Below are 24613 nucleotides of genomic sequence, written 5' to 3' on the forward strand. Positions count from 1 at the left end.
AATGGGTCTGGGAATGTAGATTAGTGGCAGAGTGCCTACCTAGCAGGCACAAGGACCTAGATTTTATTGCCAGCACTGCCAAAAACAAAACAAAACCAAAACCATATATATATATATATATATATATATATATATATATATATATATATACATACACACACACATTTATTTATATACACCCATGCATACACACATATAACATATATATGCATAAATGTAAGTGACTTATAGTTTTTAGAAAGTATTTTTAATTCTAATTTGTTATATATGAGAGCAGAATGCATTACAATTCATATTACAAATATAGAGCACAATTTTTCATATCTCTGGTTGTATACAAAGTATATTCACACCATTCATGTCTTCATACATGTTACTTAGGGTAATAATGTCCATCTCATTCCACCCTCTTTTTTTATACCCCTTGCCCCTTCCCTTCCTCTCCCTCTCCTATGGCCAATCTAGAGTCCATTTAATCTTCCCATGCTTCCCCTCCCAACCCCACTATGAATCAGCATCCTTATATCAGGAAAGTATTTTTAAAATGACAATCCATATGTTGATTGGAAAGTAATTCACCATCAATATAACATAAATTGAGTTGTTTTTTCTAGAAGAAGTAATAGGTTGTTTGAATTTTTTCCTAAGTGTGATGAACTAAAATTTGAGATAGCATAGAAAGGAGAGATGGCCAAGTATCAATTCTACTTTGCACAGCATGCTGTGAAATATGAATTATCTTTATGGTTTCTCCATTTAAATAGAAGTATATATTGTCTGTCTATAAAAGATTATTAAATATAAGACTTGATGTTGATTGTAAGCTTGTATTAAATTTAAAAGTCTAAAAAATATATTTATACATAACTATTTATGTTATATTTAATTGTATTATCATTTATATATTATTTAAAATAAGATATAAAATAAGCTTAGTTATTATAAACTTGACAAATATTTATTTCATTAAATATTTATTTCCTGAAAGCAAGAAAAAATGAAGTAAAAGGTATAGAAAATGTATTTACAACAAGAAAAGCAGTCAAATTTTAGATTTGCCTGAACTTTTGAAAATATTAAGAGAATATTTACCTCTCTGAGAGAAGGAATCTGTGATAGATATGTAGAAAACAAAACAAATAGAAAAAAAAAGCAGTAATTAACTCCATGGAGAACAGATTTATAAGATAGGAATTCCAAGCATAGCGTATTTCATGGCCTCTCTGACATTTAGTATTTACATAGTTACAGTAATAAAAACACTGGTCTTTTTTTTTTCAGATAAAATTGTGATATAGCTCTTTGAAGAAGAGGGTTAGGAAAGTGTGAAAGAGGTAAATTCTCACTTTCCATAATAGGAAGTCAATATATACGCTCTAAAACTGAAAGAAAAGCCAAGAAATTATTGTATGCTGTGCTAGTAAGAAACACAGATGTAATAAGAGCAGAAAGAGCTAGAGTTAAAAGAGGTTGTTTCTAAAAGTGAAATTTTGAAGGTAAGCTCAGGTAAGGCAGGGCGATTCTATTTTGCATTAAACTCTTGCAAAAATTTTGACTTTAAAAACTATGAAGTCATATCAATAGCAAAATTTTAGCAAGACTAATGAAATTCCCACTTAAACTTCCATGCTAGTCAATAGCAAACTGAAGTTCTATGTCCAAATCTCTGTCTGAACCTGTATGTCTTGTGACTTTTTAATATCCTCATTAGATGCTTCACAGGGAGTTCTTAGTTCCTTTTTACCTAGGCCTGCTTCCTCCTCCTCTGCCTCTTCCTTTTTCTCATCCACCTGTTCTTCCTCCTATGTTTATCCATGCACCAAATAGCATCATTATTCAGTCAGTCACCCAAGTCAGAAAACTAAATATCATGCTTCTCCGACTTACTGCTAACACTTAATCATTGAATTGTATTGATTCTACCACTTTATAAACCTGGATCAGTTTCCTTTTTGCTGTGTCTCCTAATTCTCTCTAGTTCTGATATGACTATTTCTTACAAGGATTTGTACACTTGCAGAATACTCTTCTTGTTTTCAATTCTAATAAAAATTTGGTTCTGCTTAAACCAGTTTTCTTTCTTTCTCTTTTAGGGATCAGCAAAGCCCTGAATCTTTAAGTTCTTCCTGACATGTTTGTTCCATTACTAAGGTTGACCTAGATATTGTATTTGTGTCTATCATGATTGACACAGAGAAGATGCATGATTTCATTTCAACAAAGAATAAGTTAATTTACTGAATGACTATTGATGAATTCCAAGAGAATGGGTATGGTTATTTCATCCCTGAAAAGAAGTCATTCCAAGGTTATGGAGGTTTAGGTAAAAAACTGTTTGTCCCACATAAAGCCTATGCTAATTAGAAGGTTTTTGAACTATTTTTTAAATTGAGAATTCCAATTGTTCTATCATCTGAAACTTAAAATATCATAGATTTTACATAAAGTAAGAAACTGCCAGTCAGTGTAGGTGTTTTATTTAACATGTAGATATTGTGAAAGAAATGTCCTTCTGCCGAGGAGGCATTTTCTGCTTGGGGAGGTTAAACTCCATGGAAGAACACTGTCTACTCAAAAGACATCCATCAGGGATTTAGCTACTCCCTTTCCCCTTTGCCTCCCTTAGTTGAGCAACTGTCAGTTTGCCAGAAAAGACCTCAACCCTTGCTCTGCCAGAATGTCAGGGAGATGCATATTTAATCTAAGACTACTAGGGACAGGGTGAACTTGGGTGGCTGCCTTTCACTGTATTTATTTTTAGAGGAAATTTATTTTAAGATAAAAAATTTCTCCCTCACATTAGGATATAATCTTGACAGCTTGGGGGGTAAACAGTCACAAGAGGTTGCTGAGTGGAAAAATTTCAGTAGAGCTAAGTTCAAGAAGAATCTAAAATGAAAGGACGGTGCACAAGCAACATAATTACCTCTGTCATCTCCTTCAACTTTTTAGTAGTGGAACTTTCCAGTCACTAAACACAGAGCTAGATTGAATCTGTTTCTGTCTTTCTTCTTACACATTTACAAGTAGGAAGTGGTAAAATACAATTATGCTGTTGTTTACTTTTCCTATTTTGTTTTCCTGTGAAAGTAACTGATAGAAAAAAAACGAACTGGGAAATAAAATCCATATGTTAGTTTCTGGCTCATTCCTTACTTTGTGACCTTGAAAAATTATTTCAATAATATAAAGCTCAATTTCACTTTCTACAAAATTAGGATGCTATATGTTTAGCAAAATACAACGTTTTAAAAAATATTTATTTATATAGAAGGGTACTGTAACTGGAAAGTGCTTTCTTTACAAATGCAAAATATTATTTATTATATAATACATATATATCATATTTATTGTTGAAATTTCTAAGCATAATTATTGACTAGTTAGAGATATACAGTGTACTCAATATAACTTGTCATTTACATGGTTTGATCATAATACCACTACATTAGGGCATTTTGTCGAAGCAGGAATAATTATCTCTAGAGTAGGTTAGGATTATGCTTTGAAAATGCTTGATACTGTGATTATGAATTAGTTTGGGATTTTGTTAGTAAAAAGGAATAGATGGTTTTCAGTCACTCTTGTATTCATTCATATCTATTACTTCTCTTAATACATTTGAATTATTGCTAAGTAGCTGGCTTTGTGTTACATGTTGAAGATAAAAATCCAAGTTTCATTAGCCTCTGTCATCTAGGTATGCACAGCCTAGTAGGGACACAGGAAGATGAAATTTATAATATATACTCTATACATGCTATCACGTTTGATCAAATCACAAAAGAAGAGGTAATTAGCTTTGTAAGGGAGAGAAACAGATAAGTTCAGAAAACCTTCAAGGACGAGAGACATCTGGAGGGATGGGTAAGGGGAAGAGAGAAGAAGGCGTCATAAGTTACAAAGGCACAGTGACATAAAGTGACATGACTGAATTCTGCTAAAGAGAAAGCTTGTGCCTGAAGAATAGGATACAGGGTTCTATGGTTTGGGTTCACATTCCCCAAAGGTCAGTGTGTTAAAGCTTGGTCTCCAGGGTGCCTCAAGTGGGAGGTGGTGAAACCTATGGAGGTGGGGCTTAGTAGGAGGTCCTTAGGTCATTGGATGGGGAGGTATCCTGGAAGGTCACTGTGGGGTCTGGCTTTTTCTCTTTTGCTTTGTGGCCAGGAGGTGAGCAGTTTGCTCTGTCATATGCTCCCTACCATTGCCATCTCGTGTGCACACCAGAGGCCCCAAACAATGGGACTGCCCAGTCTTCAACTGGAAACTATACAACTATGAACCAAAATAAATTCTTTTCTCTTTAATAAGGTAATTATCTCAGCTGTTTCATTTTAGTGATGGAAAGCTGACTGATGCATATGACAAGGAAAAGCTGAAGATTTAAGAAAGAAAGGAAGGTCATGAAAAACTTACCATACCATGAAATCTAATTTTTATTCTGAGGATACTAGGATATGATTAAAGAATTTTAAACAGACAAATGTCCTAGTTAGTAGTGTGTAGGTGTGTGTTTGTGTGTGTTTATTTTGAAAGTGATGTGGAAAAGTTGTTCCAATTTGAAGAGCCCAATATAGAGGGATTGGAAGTTATTGCAGCAAATTTTTTAAATGTACAAAATGTGGAATAAAAGTATTTTCACAGAGATAAAGACTTGGGGTGATCTGAATGAATATCTTAGAAGGGCAAAGAGAGAATGAAGATGAAATATGATGGAGAAACATCTAAGGAGACTATAAAGATTCTGATTTGGGGACCTAATAGGATACTACATAAGGCAAAAGCTGTAAGCAGATCGACAAGTTTACTGTATGATTATTAGTGGTTGTAAAATGAGTTTCATTTCAGATATATTTACCTTTAAACTATTCGGCAGGAAATTTTTAGCAAGTCAATACATACAAGTTGGACCTCTGTGGAGAATTGATAGGAATATGAGAAGTGAAGTATTAATATCATCTTATAAAGTTGATACTTAAATCCATAGAAGCTGATTAAAGAACTTAAAAAGAGCATTGAAATTTAAAAAGCACACACACACAAAGAACTCTAGGTGTGTGTTCTTCACAGGTGTTTTCTGGTCATAGTTGTGTAGCAAGAATGAAATAAACATCTCATGACATTAAAATAATCTCTATTGAATGGGATTCATATAATTGTCTAATTAATTACATATTCATAGCAAAATTATGCCCACATGTATTAGAATAAAATTTTAACGTAAAAGTTCCTACATTTTAGGAATTTTATTGATCAGAACATGATATACGCAATCTGGGGATAATTATTGCTCATATTTTAGTTTGTTCAGCTTTACAGTAAGTACTTGGAGAATACTCAGTGATTCATTTTTCCTCTCTCATGGTCCTCTGAAGGCAGGCAGGACTGGATTAGAATCCAGGCTCTGCCACTTCCTGGCTGTTATTCTGTATCCCTGCCTTTTACCTTCCCCAGACCAGGTAGGAGGATGTAAGTTATTATCACAATAGATAAAATAAAATGAAATAGGTGACATTTACCTAGGCATTTTAAAAGGTGTAAGTTAGAGAGCCGCCCCCCCACCCCCCACGCCTGCCAGGTAGGCAGAACTGTGACCACCGACAGAAAAGGCCCAGTGGCCCGCGGAGGGGCAGAGCTGCCAACCACTCCAGCAAGGTAGGCGGGCCTGCGACCAACCGGCAGAACAGGAGCAGCGGCCTGCTGAGAGGCAGAGCCGCCCCCTCCCCCCACGCCGGCAAGGTAGACGGAACTGTGACCACCCACAGAACAGGCCCAGCGGCCTGCTGAGGGGCAGAGCCGCCCCCCACCCCCCGCACCTGCCAGGTAGGTGGAACTGTGACCACCAACGGAAAAGGCCCAGTGGCCCGCGAAGGGGCAGAGCTGCCAACCACACCGGCAAGGTAGGCGGGCCTGCGACCCAACAGCAGAACAGGAGCAGCGGCCTGCTGAGAGGCAGAGCCGCCCCCCCCCCCCCCACGCCTGCAAGGTAGACGGAACTGTGACCACCCACAGAACAGGCCCAGCGGCCTGCCGGCGTGGTAGGCACATTGCCCCAATTGGAGGAGGGGCAGAGCCGCCGCCTGCGCCTGCGAGGGAGACTTTGCAACTATACAAGACCAATATAAATATATAGGGGGAAAATTCAATAGCACAAAGTTTCACCAAGCAGAAAGAAACGTGAACAGTATGAAGAGACAAGGAAAGAAAGGACCACAAGCAATGCAGGTCAACTCAACGTTAGAAGAGGTAATAGCTGCAGCAGATGGAATGTCAGATAAAGAATTCAGGATATACATGCTTCAGATAATCTGGAGTTTCAAGGAAGACATCAGACAGCAAAATCAGACAATGAAAGATCACTTCAACAATGAATTACATAAACAAATCCAAGAAGCAAAAGATCAACTATACAGGGAGATAGAGGTTATAAAAAACAAACAAACAGAAATCCTAGAAATGCAGGAAGCAATAAACCAACTTAAAAACTCAATTGAGAATACTACCAGCAGAGTAGAACACTTAGAAGATAGAACATCAGACAATGAAGATAAAGTATTTCAACTTGAAAAGAACATAGACAGCTCAGCAAGACTGTTAAGAAACCATGAGCAGAACATCCAAGAAATATGGGATAACATCAAGAGACCAAATTTAAGAGTCATTGGGATACAGGAAGGGACAGAGTTTCAAACCAAAGGAATGAGCAATCTATTCAATGAAATAATACGAGAAAACTTCCCAGACTTGAAGAATGAGACAGAATCCCAAATCCTAGAAGCCTACAGGACACCGAATGTGCAAAATCATAAGAGATCCACACCTGGACACATTATAATGAAGATGCCCAACATACAGAATAAGGAGAGAATTTTAAAAGCTACAAAAGAAAGGAAGCAGATTACATTTAGGGGTAAGCCAATCAGGATAACAGCTGATCTTTCAACACAGACTCTGAAAGCTAGAAGATCCTGGAATAACATATTTCAAACACTGAAAGAAAAGGGGTTCCAACCAAGAATTGTGTATCCAGTGAAATTAAGCTTCAGGATGGAAGATGAAATTAAAACCTTCCACGATAAACAAAAGTTTAAAGAATTCGCAGCTAGAAAACCATCTCTTCAAAACATCCTCGGCAAAACATTACAGGAGGAGGAAATGGAAAATAACAATGAAAACCCACAGTGGGAGGTAGGACAGTAAAGGGGGGAAAATAATCAAAGAGGAAAACAAACCATGTTTAGTAACATAAATAAACAAATATGGCTGGAAGAACAACCCATATCTCAATAATAACCCTAAATGTTAATGGCTTAAACTCACCAATTAAGAGACACAGGCTAGTAGAATGGATCACAAAACAAGACCCAACAATATGCTGCCTACAGGAGACGCATTTGATAGGAAAAGACATACATAGGCTGAAGGTGAAAGGTTGGGAAAAATCATATCACTCATATGGACTTCGGAAACAAGCAGGTGTGTCCATACTCATATCAAATAAAATAGATTTCAAGCCCAAGTTAATCAAAAGGGATAAAGAGGGACACTACATACTGCTCAAGGGAACCATACACCAACAAGACATAACAATCATAAATATATATGCCCCTAACAATGGTGCAGCTATGTTCATCAAACAAACTCTTCTCAAGTTCGAGTCTAATAGACCACCATACAATAATCATGGGAGACTTCAACACACCTCTCTCACCAATGGACAGATCTTCCAAACAAAAGTTGAATAAGGAAACTATAGAACTCAATAACACAATTAATAACCTAGACTTAATTGACATATATAGAATATACTACCCAACATCAAGCAGTTACACTTTTTTCTCAGCAGCACATGGATCCTTCTCAAAAATAGATCACATATTATGTCACAGGGCAACTCTTAGACAATATAAAGGAGTAGAGATAATACCATGCATCTTATCTGATCATAATGGAATGAAACTGAAAATCAACGATAAAAGAAGGAAGGAAAAAGCATACATCACTTGGAGAATGAACAATAGGTTACTGAATGATCAATGGGTTATAGAAGACATCAAGGAGGAAATTAAAAAATTCTTAGAGATAAATGAAAACACAGACACAACATATCGGAATCTATGGGACACATTGAAAGCAGTTCTAAGAGGAAAATTCATTGCTTGGAGTTCATTCCTTAAAAAAAGAAAAAACCAACAAATAAATGATCTCATACTTCATCTCAAAATCCTTGAAAAAGAAGAGCAAAACAACAGCAAAAGAAGTAGAAGGCAAGAAATAATTAAAATCAGAGCTGAAATTAATGAAATCGAAACAAAAGAAACAATTGAAAAAATTGACAAAACTAAAAGTTGGTTCTTTGAAAAAATAAACAAAATCGACAGACCCTAGCCATGCTAGCAAAGAGAAGAAGAGAGAGAACTCAAATTACTAGCATACGGGATGAAAAAGGCAATATCACAACAGACACTTCAGAAATACAGAAGATAATCAAAAATTATTTTGAATCCTTATACTCCAATAAATTAGAAGATAGTGAAGGCATAGATAAATTTCTTAACTCATATGATCTGCTCAGATTGAGTCAGGAAGATATAGACAACCTAAACAGACCAATATCAATTGAGGAAATAGAAGAAACCATCAAAAGACTACCAACTAAGAAAAGCCCAGGACCGGATGGGTATACAGCAGAGTTTTACAAAACCTTTAAAGAGGAACAAATACCAATACTTTTCAAGCTACTTCAGGAAATAGAAAAGGAGGGAGAACTTCCAAATTCATTCTACGAGGCCAACATCACCCTGATACCTAAACCAGACAAAGACACTTCAAAGAAAGAAAACTACAGACCAATATCTCTAATGAACCTAGATGCAAAAATCCTCAATAAAATTCTGGCGAATCGGATACAAAAACATATCAAAAAAATTGTGCACCATGATCAAGTAGGATTCATCCCTGGGATGCAAGGCTGGTTCAATATACGGAAATCAATAAATGTTATCCACCACATCAATAGACTTAAAAATAAGAACGCTATGATCATCTCGATAGATGCGGAAAAAGCATTCGACAAAGTACAGCATCCCTTTATGTTCAAAACTCTAGAAAAACTAGGGATAACAGGAACATACCTCAATATTGTAAAAGCAATCTATGCTAAGCCTCAGGCTAGCATCATTCTGAATGGAGAAAAATTGAAGGCATTCCCTCTAAAATCTGGAACAAGACAGGGATGCCCTCGCTCACCACTTCTGTTCAACATAGTTCTAGAAACACTGGCCAGAGCAATTAGACAGATGAAAGAAATTAAAGGCATAAAAATAGGAAAAGAACAACTTAAATTATCACTATTTGCAGGTGACATGATTCTATACCTAGCAGACCCAAAAGGGTCTACAAAGAAACTATTAGAGCTAATAAATGAATTCAGCAAAGTGGCAGGATATAAAATCAACACGCATAAATCAAAGGCATTCCTGTATATCAGCGACAAATCCTCTGAAATGGAAATGAGGACAACCACTCCATTCACAATATCCTCAAAAAAAATAAAATACTTGGGAATCAACCTAACAAAAGAGGTGAAAGACTTATATGATCTCATATGAGATCATAAAAAAACTACAGAACCCTAAAGAGAGAAATAGAAGAAGATCTTAGATGATGGAAAAATATACCCTGTTCATGGATAGGCAGAACTAACATCATCAAAATGGCGATATTACCAAAAGTTCTCTATAGGTTTAATGCAATGCCAATCAAAATCCCAACGGCATTTCTTGTAGAAATAGAGAAAGCAATCATGAAACTCATATGGAAAAATAAACGACCCAGAATAGCAAAAACAATGCTAAGCAGGAAGTGTGAATCAGGCGGTATAGCGATACCAGACTTCAAACTGTACTACAGAGCAATAGTAACAAAAACAGCATGGTACTGGTACCAAAACAGGCGGGTGGACCAATGGTACAGAATAGAGGACACAGAAACCAATCCACAAAACTACAACTATCTTATATTTGATAAAGGGGCTAAAAGCATGCAATGGAGGAAGGATAGCATCTTCAACAAATGGTGCTGGGAAAACTGGAAATCCATATGCAACAAAATGAAACTGAATCCTTTCTCTCGCCATGCACAAAAGTTAATTCAAAATGGATCAAGGAGCTTGATATCAAATCAGAGACACGCCGTCTGAGAGAAGAAAAAGTTGGCTACAATCTACATACTGTGGGGTCGGGCTCCAAATTCCTCAATAGGACACCCATAGCACAAAAGTTAATAACTACAATCAACAAATGGGACTTACTCAAACTAAAAAGTTTTTTCTCAGCAAAAGAAACAATAAGAGAGGTAAATAGGGAGCCTACATCCTGGGAACAAATTTTTACTCCTCACACTTCAGATAGAGCCCTAATATCCAGAGTATACAAAGAACTCAAAAAATTAGACAATAAAATAACAAACAACCCAATCAACACATAGGCCAAGGTCCTGAACAGACACTTCTTAGAGGAGGACATACAATCAATCAACAAGTACATGAAAAAATGCTCACCATCTCTAGCAGTCCGAGAAATGCAAATCAAAACCACCCTAAGATACCATCTCACTCCAGTAAGATTGGCAGCCATTATGAAGTCAAACAACAACAAGTGCTGGCGAGGATGTGGGGAAAAGGGTACACTTGTACATTGCTGGAGGGACTGCAAATTGGTGCAGCCAATTTGGAAAGCAGTATGGCGATTTCTTGGAAAGCTGGGAATGGAGCCACCATTTGACCCAGCTATTCCCCTTCTCGGTCTATTCCCTAAAGACCTAATAAGAGCATGCTACAGGGACACTGCTACATCGATGTTCATAGCAGCACAATTCACAATAGCTAGACTGTGGAACCAAACTAGATGCCCTTCAATAGACGAATGGATAAAAAAAATGTGGCATTTATACACAATGGAGTATTACTCTGCATTAAAAAATGACAAAATCATAGAATTTGCAGAGAAATGCATGGCATTAGCGCAGATTATGCTAAGTGAAGCTAGCCAATCCCTAAAAAACAAATGCCAAATGTCTTCTTTGATATAAGGAGAGTAACTAAGAACAAAGTAGGGTTAAAGAGCATGAGAAGAAGATTAACATTAAACAGGGATGAGAGGTGGGAGGGAAAGGGAGAGAGAAGGGAAATTGCATGGAAATGGAAGGAGACCCTCAGGGTTATACAAAAGTACATACAAGAGGAAGTGAGGGGAAAGGGAAAAATAATACAAGGGCGACAAATGAATGACAGTAGAGGGGGAGAGAGAGAAGAGGGGAGGGGAGGGGAGGAGAGGGGGGATAGTAGAGGATAGGAAAGGCAGCAGAACACAACAGACACTAGTATGGCAATATGTAAATCAATGGATGTGTAACTGATGTGATTCTGCAATCTGTATATGGGGTAAAAATGGGAGCTCATAACCCACTTGAATCAAAGTGTGAAATATGATATATCAAGAACTATGTAATGTTTTGAATAACCAACAATAAAAAATTTTAAGAAAAGAAAGAAAAAAAATAATAATAGTTGCACAAGTAATACATTATAGTTTGGATATGAAGTATCCCCCCAAAGACTTGTGCATTAAAGACTTGTTAATGCAGAGGTAGGGATTTGGGCAATTATTTGGATCATGAAAGCCACTGATAGATTTATAGTTGAATGGACCATGGGGAGAAGGTAGAAACCACAGGAGGTGGAACATAATTACAGAGATTGGGTTCTTGAAGGTGTGCACTATGTTTTGCCCCCCAGTCCCGGCCCCGCTCTCCTTCCCCTCCCCTCCCCAATTTCCCTGTTTCCTGTCTGCTGGGAAGTGATCAGCTTTCCTCCCCTATGCCCTGTTGCATTGATATTTTGCCTTACCTCACACCCAAAGCAATGGAGCCAGCTGACCATCACTGAAAACTTTGAAACCATGAGCTAAAATACATCTTTCTTCCTCTAAATTGTTTTTCTTAGGTGTTTTGTCACAGCAATGAAAATCTGACTAATACACCATGAGAGCTGATTTTTCTAAAAACTATACATAATGGAATACACATATTTAGTCACTACATAAAGGAGTATTAATTGCTAAATGATGGAGATTATGGGTGATTCTTTTTTGTGGAGCTTGCCATTATATTTTAAATTTTCAATGATTAATAAATACTACTTTCAAAATAAAAAAAAATAAAAGGTGTAAGTTATGAGGACATCAAATTTTATCCATATTTTTTCATCTTAATAGTTTACTTATGTGGAATATGTACATGATTACTGTGTTTTTAAATGTAAGGAGCAATAAGGCAAATCCTATTATTTGATATCTGATTTGAAAACACTAGCTTGAAGAGGTTTGTACTCCTGATTTGACCTCACCTTTTTGAAGAAAAGTAGGTAAGGTTTGCAAATGTCCTAACTATTTGAGTTATTTTTAGTTATTAGCTTTTCAATATAATTACCTTCACATCACTAAATATTTTTCTTTATTCACTAAATTAATGAAATATACAGTATGGCTGTTTATTATTTAAGAACAAAAATCAAGAAGTATTAATTTTTTTCATATTTAATTCTTGGAAGATATTTTTTGAATAAATATTTTCTACTCTCTATTCTGTTTTATTATTATTATTGGTTGTTCAAAACATTACAAAGCTCTTGACATATCATATTTCATACATTTGAAATGGGTTATGAACTCCCATTTTTACCCCGTATACAGATTGCAGAATCACATCGGTTACACATCCACGTTTTTACATATTGCCATATTAGTAACTGTTGTATTCTGCTACCTTTCCTATCCTCTACTATCCCCCTCCCCTCCTTTCCCATCTTCTCTCTCTACCCCATCTACTGTAATTCATTTCTCTCCCTTGTTTTTTTTCCCTTTCCCCTCACACCCTTTTATATGTAATTTTGTATAACAATGAGGGTCTCCTTCCATTTCCATGCAATTTCCCTTCTCTCTCCCTTTCCCTCCCACCTCTGTCCCTGTTTAATGTTAATCTTTTTCTCATGCTCTTCCTCCCTGCTCTGTTCTTAGTTGCTCTCCTTATATCAAAGAAGACATTTGGCATTTGTTTTTTAGGGATTGGCTAGCTTCACTTAGCATAATCTGCTCTAATGCCATCCATTTCCCTGCAAATTCCATGATTTTGTCATTTTTTAGTGCTGAGTAATACTCCATTGTGTATAAATGCCACATTTTTTTTTTTATCCGTTCATCTATTGAAGGGCATCTAGGTTGGTTCCACAGTCTAGCTATTGTGAATTGTGCTGCTATGAACATCGATGTAGCAGTATCCATATAGTATGCTCTTTTAAGGTCTTCAGGGAATAGTCCGAGAAGAGCAATAGCTGGGTCAAATGGTGGTTCCATTCCCAGCTTTCCCAGGAATCTCCATACTGCTTTCCAAATTGGCTGCACCAATTTGCAGTCCCACCAGCAATGTACAAGTGTACCCTTTTTCCTTGCCAGCACTTGTTGTTTGACTTCATAATGGCTGCCAATCTTGCTGGAGTGAGATGGTATCTTAGGGTGGTTTTGATTTGCATTTCTCTGACTGCTAGAGATGGTGAGCATTTTTTTGTGTGCTTGTTGATTCATTGTATGTCCTCCTCTGAGAAGTGTCTGTTCAGGTCCTTGGCCCACTTGTTGATTGGTTTATTTGTTTTCTTATTGTTTAATTTTTTTCTGTTCTTTGTATACTCTGGATATTAGGGCTCTATCTGAAGTGTGAGGAGTAAAAATTTGTTCCCAGGATGTAGGCTCCCTATTTACCTCTCTTATTGTTTCTCTTGCTAAGAAAAAAGTTTTTCGTTTGAGTAAGTACCATTTGTTGATTCTTGTTTTTAACTCTTCTGCTATGGTTGTCCTATTAAGGAATTTGGAGCCCGACCCCACAATATGTAGATCAGAGCCAACTTTTTCTTCTATCGCAGAGTCTCTGGTTTGATATCAAGCTCCTTGATCCATTTTGAGTTAACTTTTGTGCATGGCAAGAGAAAGGGATTCAGTTTCATTTTGTTGCATATGGATTTCCAGTTTTCCCAGCACCATTTGTTGAAGATGCTATCCTTCCTCCATTGCATGCTTTTAGCCCCTTTATCAAATATAAGATAGTTGTAGTTTTGTGGATTGGTTTCTGTGTCCTCTATTCTGTACCATTGGTCCACCCGCCTGTTTTGGTACCAGTACCATGCTGTTTTTGTTACTATTGCTCTGTAGTACAGTTTGAAATCTGGTATCGATATACCTCCTGATTCACACTTCCTGCTTAGAATTGCTTTTGCTATTCTGGGTCTTTTGTTTTTCCATATGAATTTCATGATTGCTTTATCTATTTCTAGAAGAAATGCCGTTGGGATTTTGATTGGCATCGCATTAAACCTATAGAGAACTTTTGGTAATATTGCCATTTTGATGATGTTAGTTCTTCCTATCCATGAACAGGGTATATTTTTCCATCTTCTAAAATCTTCTTGTACTTCTCTCTTTAGGGTTCTGTAGTTTTCATTGTATAAATCTTTCACCTCTTTTGTTAGGTTGATTCCCAAGTATTTTATTTTTTTTTTGAGGATATTGTGAATGGGGTGGTTGTCCTCATTTCCATTTCAGAAGATTTGCCACTGATATACAGGAATGCCTTTGATTTATGGGTGTTGATTTTATATCCTGCCACTTTGCTAAATTCACTTATTAGCTCTAGTAGTTTCTTTGTAGACCCTTTTGGGTCTGTTAGATATATTATCGTATCATCCACATATAGTGATAATTTAAGTTCTTCTTTTCCTATTTTTATGCCTTTAATTTTTTTGTCTGTCTAATTGCTCTGGCTAGTATTTCGAGGACTAAATTGAATAGAAGTGGTGAGAGAGGGCATCCCTGTCTTGTTCCAGATTTTAGAGGGAATGCCTTCAGTTTTTCTCCATTCAGAATGATGCTAGCCTGAGGCTTAGCATATATAACTTTTACAATGTTGAGGTAAGTTCCTGTTATCCCTAGTTTTTCTAGTGTTTTGAACATAAAGGGATGCTGTACTTTGTCAAATGCTTTTTCTGCATCTATCGAGATGATCATGTGGTTCTTATCGTTAAGTCTGTTGATTTCCGTATATTGAACCATCCTTGCATCCCCGGGATGAATCCTACTTGATCATGGTGCACAATTTTTTTGATGTGCTTTTGTATTTGATTTGCCAGGATTTTATTGAGGATTTTTGCATCTAAGTTCATTAGAGATATTGGTCTGTAGTTTTCTTTCTTTGAAGTGTCTTTGTCTGGTTTCGGGATCAGGGTGATGTTGGCCTCATAGAATGAATTTGGAAGAGCTCCTTCTTTTTCTATTTCTTGAAATAACTTGAAAAGTATTGGTATTAATTCTTCTTTGAAGGTTTTGTAAAACTCTGCTGTATATCCATCCGGTCAAGGGCTTTTCTTAGTTGGTAGTCTTTTGATGGCTTCTTCTATTTCCTCCTTTGTTACTGGTCTGTTTAAATTGTGTGTATCTTCCTGACTCAATCTGGGCAAATCATATGACTTAAGAAATTTTATTGATATCTTCGCTATCTTCTATTTTATTGGAATATAGGGTTTCAAAATAATTTCTAATTATCTTCTGTATTTCTGTAGTGTCCATTGTGATATTGCCTTTTTCATCCCATATGTTAGTAATTTGAGCTCTCTCTCTCTTCTTCTCTTCGTTAGCATGGCTAAGGGTCTGTCGATCTTATTTATTTTTTCAAAGAACCAACTTTTAGTTTTATCAATTTTTTCAATGTTGTTTTTTGTTTCAATTTCGTTGATTTCTGCTCTGATTTTAATTATTTCTTGCCTTCTACTACATTTGCTATTGTTTTGCTCTTCCTTTTCTAGGGTTTTGAGATGAAGTGTGAGTTCATTTATTTGTTGGTTTTTTCTTTTTTTGAGGAATGAACTCCAGGAAATGAATTTCCCTCTTAAAATTGCTTTCATTGTTTCCCATAGATTCCAATATGTTGTGTCTCTATTTTCATTTATCTCCAAGAATTTTTTGATTTCCTCCTTTATGTCTTCTGTAACCCATTGATCATTCAATAACATATTGTTCATTTTCCAGGTGATGCAGGATTTTTCCTTCCTTCTTTTATCATTGATTTCCAGTTTCATTCCATTATGATCAGATAAGATGCATGGTATTATCTCCACACCTTTATATTTACTAAGAGTTGCCCTATGGCATAATATATGGTCTATCTTTGAGAAGGATCCATGTGCTGCTGAGAAGAACGTGTATCCACTTGATGATGGTTGATATATTCTATATATGTCGGTTAAGTCTAGGTTATTGTGTTATTGAGTTCTATAGTTTCTTTATTCAGTCTTTGTCTGGAGGATCTGTCCAATGGAGAGAGCACTGTGTTGAAGTCACCCATAATTATTATGTTGTGGTCTATTTGACTCTTGAACTTGAGGAGAGTTTGTTTTATGAACGTTGCAGCACCATTGTTTGGTGTATACATATTGATAATTGTTATGTCTTGTTGGTGGATGGTTCCTTTTAACAGTATATAGTATCCTTCTTTATCCCTTTTGATTAACTTAGGTTTGAAGTTGATTTTATTCGATATGAGTATGGCCACTCCTGCTTGCTTCCGAGGACCATGTGAGTGGTATGATTTTTCCCAACCTTTCACCTTTAGCCTGTGTATGTCTTTTCCTATCATATGAGTCTCCTGAAGGCAGCATATTGTTGGATTTGTTTTTTTTTAATCCAGGTTACTAGCCTATGTCTCTTGATTGGTGAATTTAAGCCATTAACGTTTAAGGTTACTATTGATAAATGGTTAGTACTTCCCGTTATGCTTGTTTATTTATTTATTTTAATATGGCTAGTTTTTCCTTTTTGGTTATTTTTTTTCCTTCCCTTTACTGAGTTACCTCCCACTGTTAGTTTTGGGTGCTGTTTTTCAATTCCTCTTCTTGTAGTGTTTTGCTCAAGATGCCTTGCAGTGCTGGTTTTCTGGCTGCGAATTCTTTTGTTTATCATGAAATATTTTAATTTCATTGTCAAATCTGAAGCTTAATTTTGCTGGATACAGTATTCTTGGTTGGAATCCATTATTTTTTAGTGTTTGAAATACGTTGTTCCAGGATCTTCTCGCTTTCTCCTGTGTATTTAAGTTGTCCTGCATTGTTTGTAATCCTTCTTTGCCTTGTTTTTTCATGGTGCTCAAGTTACTTTCCAACTCTGTTTGACTGCTGTGTTTCTGTTTTCTCCTTTAAATTTGTTTTGGTTTTTATAGTTCTACTATCTCTCCTTTGTGTTTGGAGACAATGTTTAGAGATATTGGATTTAATTGTGATTTAAGGTAAATTCATTAGTTTCATTAAAGGCCTTCAGATTTTGATGGCATATAGATAATTGAGGTTTGGACTTAGGATTTTATGTTAAGGTCGGGCAATTTGATGGTATGGAGGTTAGTATATGTTAGCTTCTTTGGGGGGTTGCTCAAATGCAGGCGGATATTAACAAGAGAATAGACAGGAGTACTTGGGGGTAGTTAAGGGCTTAGGCAGACTATAGACCTATTCGTAGTATTCATCTATTTGCATTTAGGAAGTTATATGTAATCTGGGTGTTCATGCTTAAGAGGAAAGATGGGGAAAAGGTAAGGACGCAAACCAAGAAAGAGAGAGGGAGAGAAGAAAGAAAGAGAAAAGAATAGAAGAGAAAAGAAATGATTAAAAAATAATAATAAAATGCCGTAAAATAAAAATTACAATTGAAAAAAAATTACAATTGAAAAAAAATAATTAACAAAAAAAATTTAAAGTTAAAAAATTAAAGAATTAAAAAAAATGAGATGAGAAAAGAGAAAAAAAAAGGCACTGTTAGGCTTCTATTTTCTTCGCTTCCAGTAGGTGGCGCTGTGCCTTCCAGGCCAAGATTTTGCCCTCTGGCTGTAGGATACAGTCCGTGAGAGGCCGCTCCCTCCTTCCTCCCCCGCACCCCCCAGGTCAGGTACCTTTACCTTTCCCCACGCCTCTATCCACGCTCACTCTGATAATCCCTCCCCCGGAAAGCCGGGGAGAGATTTTATGTGAATTCCTGGCTATATGGGAGATGGGCTGAATAACATACACCTGTTCTATTGCGGCGATCTGTCGGAAACTGGCGATGGTGACGTCAGCTCTCCAAAATGGTGGCCGCTGGCTTCCTTGGTTGACTGTCTGGTGTGGGGCATAGAACTGTACCACTTCCTTCCCTGTCTCAAATCCCAAACTCAGCACGGAGCTCAGTGAGGGCACAGCCGGCAGGACTCCACAGAATCCGCAGCGCCGTTTCTCTCTGCGTTTCTCACCACTTCTCGGTGCCCCTCCATCTCTAGCCGCGGGGCGGGCCGCGGATCAATCAGCCTGGATCTCCCATCGCACAGTTCCCTCGCAATTGAGACCCAGTAACCGGTCCTCAGTGATGGAAATCTTTCCTCTAGTTTACGGTGCACCCCAATTTTGCTGGAAATTCCTAACAAGATAGCTTTTGGTCGTTCTAACTCGTTATTCACCTGCGCAGTGACGCCGTACACGGGGGTGATGCACTCTATTCACCGCCATCTTCCCTCTCTATCTGAAATTTTGTTAGATCATAAAGTCCAAAGCTATGGGGCCAGGGGAGAGAGTTCTGATAATTACATTTATCTCTTTGTCATTCACAGGGACATAACAGCCTGACCACTTCCACCTGTTACTGGTTAAGCTGCTACTTGGATCCCCAGTCCATCAGCAAGACTGCACTTGGTGCTACCATCTGAGGAATGCTCTGTTCCCAGGATGGCTGCTCAATAAGGAGCTATTGTCTATATTTTGGCAATGTAGACACCAATGACTACAGGGCTGAAGTGACTTGCTTCAAGAGACAAGACTACATGGTCAATCAATGCCAAAGTGGGAGCTTAAATGAATGCTCGCAATTCAGCAAATGACTACAAATCAGAGTGACCGAATCTATTTATCACATCCAATTCTGTTATAGGAAATAGACCTGATGAAATACAATAACTTAATCCACCCAGAAACAACTTGGCCTATCCATCAAGCAAGTGAGATATCACCTTCATATTTTCTTTTACATTGAATTGACTTCCTTACAACAACTTTCTAGATGTGTCTAAATATCTCCTCATGCCTTACAACCCAATAAACTAGTGGTTGCCTTCATTTAGTTACTTAAGTGAATTACATTCATCAAGTATTAACAAGGTATAGAAGTTAATATGTTTATATCCATTTTGCATTGTATGTTCATTAGAATAATAAGTGTAGCACATTTATTCTTGCAAAGAGGTTTTATTGATTATGTAGGTGATTTAAAACAATTTTTACCAGCTACATTTTGAAGCAATCTTTCTTCCACATATGTAAAGTAAAATGTAGCACTTTAGATGTGTATTATATAACAGGGTCACTATTCAGGAGCTGAAAGCACCACATAGATGAATATAAAGTTTAGGTTAAACATGTTTTAGGAAGTGCCAACGCTTTCCATTCCCCCAGTGCCTCAGCTTAATCATGATCAGCTCTGTAGCAAGAGACTGAAGGACAATTGCAGCAGTGTTGTTTATCTAACTGGAGAGGATTCATTACCTCAGACATTATTTGACATGAAAACAGATGTACCTCTGTCACTGCTTTGACCTCTCTAACAAGATGAACAACTATGCTGCTACGTTTATTGATCAGAGCAAAACCCATTCCACCGGAAATAGACAATAGACGCACACTGGTGTAAATGAGGATTTAACATCTGTTCCAAGTAGATTGGCTATTAATCTGGAATCTGACAACACAGCTAGATGCTTGGCAGGGCTACCTTTTTTATTATAGGTGCATATATAAAAGGCCTATTTATATTGCTCAGTGGGCAATATTTTATGAATATGGGTAACTGTGTGAAATTTATAAATCAAGCACGCCAAACGTGGTCTGCATTCTAAGTGTATTGATATTGAAAGTGTTCATCACTTTGCAATTAGCTGGCCTCTGCCTTTCTTTCCAAAGGTAACAAAGCATTTAGGAACACTAGCTGGTGCTTATCAAGCAATTGATTTAGATATTCTTATTCATATTAAAATTTTTACATAGCACAACCTTAAAGAAAGAAATGTTAAAATAAAAGTTGTATACTTTTATGTACAAAAAGAGATTTTTGAATGAATAGAAAAGTAAGTTTTCTGAGAGAAATTATACCTTACTAGTTCTAAATCCTCTTCAAGTCTTTGTCTGAATTTTATTTTTCATAGTATCTAAGGATTGAATAAAGGAACTAATGAGTACTTAATGCAAATTGATTATATATGACTAGATGAGATAAAAATACCTTTTCCTCACCCTACAGTAGGTTCATGCTAAGTCCTTATAAAGACTTGAAAGAGAAAAAACATACACATTTATTTAATATATGTTGTGTATGACAGAGGAGGCTTTACAAGGAAGGAAGAATTGAAGAAAGACCTTAAATTGCATACACTTTATAGGAGGTTTGGTGAGGAACAGACAGTCCTGGTGAAATATGATTGAAGGACAAAAGTTTACAATGGTAATAAGCTGGGGGAATAGAACAAGCCCTTTTGGTTCATATTCTCTTCTGTGACTTAAGTCTCTACACATAAGATGATGACCTTTTCTTCTGGGCATAGAAAGGGCATCTTTCTCTTATAAGACCTGCATCATAGAAGAAGGGCAAGGAGAAGATGACATGGCCTCCCGCCTCTGCAGATCTCTCAGATATCACAGTGCCTATCCAGACCCCATCACTAAGTAAGGGAATACTTTAGAAACTTCCTGGGTTTCAGCTAAATTAATAATATGTGCCTCGGAGAAGGAAGAGTGGGACAACATGGTGGGTCCAGATGTTTGCATACACTTCAATTTCTGCTGAAATACACTTCACCCTAATTAAGCAGGAATGACATCAGCTGGATGAATAAACACCCCAACCCCACTCACAACTAGACTTTCTACCCATGTAGTCAAAAGCTGAAAAAAGAACAGACCTATGGGTATTGATATCAGAGATACATGAAACAATCAATGGATTTTCAAAATAATTTCATAGAACAATTTTTGTGCCAAATCATATGCTATAAATATTAGATGTGCCATGCTAAAATTGCTTTTTTTTCCCATAGAGACTTGCTGACAAGTCTAAATCCCTCAACATTGTAACTGTAGTCTTTATGAAATGATCAATATTATTAACCATTCTTCTCCACTTGGTTCATTCCTTTGTCTGTGAACATTTGCTTTTTTACTAGATGTCACAAAGAGAAGAAAGTTCTCAAGTTGTCTCTCTTGGAGAATCCAATTCTTTCATACAACAGAATTGAAATTTGCTTAAGTAGGGCCTGGGGGTGTAGCTTAGTGGTAGACCATGATCTTCTCATGTGTCAGTACCTAGGTTTTAATCCCCAGCACCACAGAAAACAAAAGGAAGCAACTTCATAAAAAATTCCACTTAATGGAATGATTGTAAGTTTATTTTAAATGAAAAAAAAATGTATAAATTATAAGGACAATATTCTCAACACAGGAGGTCACTTATGAAATTTGGACAAACTTTGGAAAATTAAGAATAATATTTGGAGAATTTCTCCATCATTGTGCAGTTCTTCCACCTTCTTTGACTCTATTAGTTTGAAAATACAAAATCTATTACTATAAATTATACTATAAATAATCAGAATCAAAATTGTAAAACTACTAAGATACCTTAGCCTTTGTTAACTCAAACTTGCTTGCAGTGCAATTTATTCATGTCATTTGTAACTATTGACACTCTTCCTACACTTGCTTTAACTGTACTGTTGGGCAAGAACTTTAGTGGTGGTAGCAGTAATTGAGTAGAAGGAGTACTGAAATATTTGACCTCCTCTTTTGGATGAACATAGTTTTGTCATAAGTGAGATGTAGTATGTTGGTTTTATCATTATGACTACTATTTTTGATGATTGGCATATATACTTCACTTCTATGTAGAAAAATGTTTTCATTTACATTTTTCATTTGATATTCACAATAAAATGATGATGGCATTGGTAAGTAGAAAAATAATTATATTATTTGTTATCATTGATAAATGTATAAGGAACTGAAACAGGAATTAAGAGACTTGTACAGCAGAACAAGAGAGGTTCATCTATTAGTCATATGGGAAAACACACGAATGCTATTACATATATTTCCACTTGTCATTATATCTGTAAACCCCACAATTACTCTAGGGGAATAAAACTGGAAATATAGTTTAAAATAAAATATTAGATCATGAATCTAATAATAGAGGACTATAACCCCTTATTTACCAAGAAATCCCAAATCTGTTTTTCCAACATGCTAAACTGCTAATACAATAATCTTCCAAATATAGAGGATCTTCTGTATGGATCATTAAGGTCACCTGTGCACTGCTGTTCAAGATCTTCATTTCAGTAACATTCCACCACTTTCAAATGCAAGAACCATGCTAAGGTATGTGTGAATAGAGTAAGAAAACAAAGGTAGAGTTCAAAGAAAAAATGAAATTAAACCCCCATCTCTCACCATGTACAAAACTCAACTTAAAGTGGATCAAGGACCTAGGAATTAAACCAGAGAAAATGCAGCTAATAGAAGAAAAAGTAGGCTCTAATCTCTATCATATCAGATTAGGCCCCTACTTCCTTAATAATAATCTTATAGTGCAAGAATTAAAATCAAGAATTAATAAATGGGATAGATTCAAACTAAAAAGCTTCTTCTCGGCAAAAGAAAAAATCAGTGTGGTGAATAGAGAGCCTTCAGCTTGGGGAGCAAATTTTTACCACTTGCACATCAGATAGAGCACTAATCTCTGGGATATATAAATAATTTAAAAATCTTAAAACCAAAAAACCAAATAACCCAATTAATAATGGGCCAAGGAACTGAACAGAGACACCTCTCAGAAGGTGACATACAATCAATCAACAAATATATGAAAAATGTTCAACATCTCTAGCAATTAGAGAAATGCAAATAAAAACTACTCTAAGATTTCATCTCACTCTAGTCAGAATGGCAGCTATTAATAATACAAACAACAATAAGTGTTGGCGAGGATGTGGGGAAAAAGGCATACTCATACATTGCTGGTGGGATTGCAAAATGGTGTAGCCAATATGGAAAGCAGTATGGAGATTCCTTGGAAAACTGGGAAGGAATGGAACCACCCTTTGACCTAGCTATCCCACTCCTCAGTCTATACCCAAAGGACTTAAAACCAGCAAGCATACTACAGGGACATAGCCACATCAATGTATATTGTAGCACAATTCACAATAGCTAAACTGTGGAACTAACCTAGATGCCATTCAGTAGATGAATGGATAAAGAAAATGTGGTATATATACACAATGGAATATTACTCAGCAATAAAAGAGAATAAAAACATGGCATTTGCAGGTAAATGGGTGGCCTTGGAAAAGATAATGCTAAATGAAGTTAACCAATCCCCAATAAACAAATGTTGTTTTCTTTGATACAAGGAGGCTGATTCATAGTGGGGTTGGAAGGGGTAGCATGGGAGGATTAGATGAACTCTAGAGAGGGCGAAGGGGTGGGAGGAGACAGGAGCAGGCATGGGAGTAGGAAAGATAGTGGAATGAGATGGACATCATTTCCCTAAGTACATATATGAAGACAAGAATGGTGTGAATATACTTTGTATACAACCAAAGATATGAAAAATTGTGCTCTAAATGTGTAATCTGAACTGTAATGCATTCTGCTGTCATATATAACAAATTAGAATAAAAGATAAAATTTAAAAAAGGGAAATTCCATGGGCCATGGACTTTATAATTTCTTGACTAGGTGCCAGACCCTATCAGTAGAGAATTGTGAGCACAAGCTGATGACTGTAATTGGGCTGCTCAAATTTTTGATTCTGGTTCTGTTTTTAAGTAACTCTCTCACAATGAATCACTTTGATGTAAAAACCTATATAATAAACATGTGGAGCCTGCTCTGGTCAGTTCTCCTCCATCAGAGGTCAGCTGAACCACCAGGTTCCACTTTTCTCTATTTTGGTTTTTTTTTTTTAAATTTTTTATCTTTTTCCAATCCCCTCATCAGCCCTGTTTGTGTAAATATGTAAACGTCATGCTGGAAGCAGCACCTAACAAGATACCTGGTTTGCTTCAATTATTTTTTAAGTTTTCTAATTGTTACCATTTTACTTATGTAGCTCTGTTTAAAAAAATACTAGATTATTTTATTAAGATAGATTTCCAGAAAAACTTAGGACAGAAAGGTATAAATTGCTTGTAAGGAAGAAAAACAATCTCAAAGCAGCCTTTGAGTTACATTCATTTCTCTGTGCTCTTGATATGGTTCTCTTCCTTAAGTTAGTGTGCTAGGTGAATGCATTAACTTATTCAGTTCATGGTCTTTTTCTGCTTGTGAGTTTGAACTTCTGTTTTCTAATCAACAATTATATTTTCTCTTTTATGATATAATTTCTTCATGCACTTTATTTATTCATTAAACAACATCAATCGAATCTTTTTTTTTTTTTTTGCAAGA

Source organism: Marmota flaviventris, chromosome 1, assembly GCF_047511675.1.
Source record: "Marmota flaviventris isolate mMarFla1 chromosome 1, mMarFla1.hap1, whole genome shotgun sequence".
Lineage (NCBI taxonomy): Eukaryota > Metazoa > Chordata > Mammalia > Rodentia > Sciuridae > Marmota > Marmota flaviventris.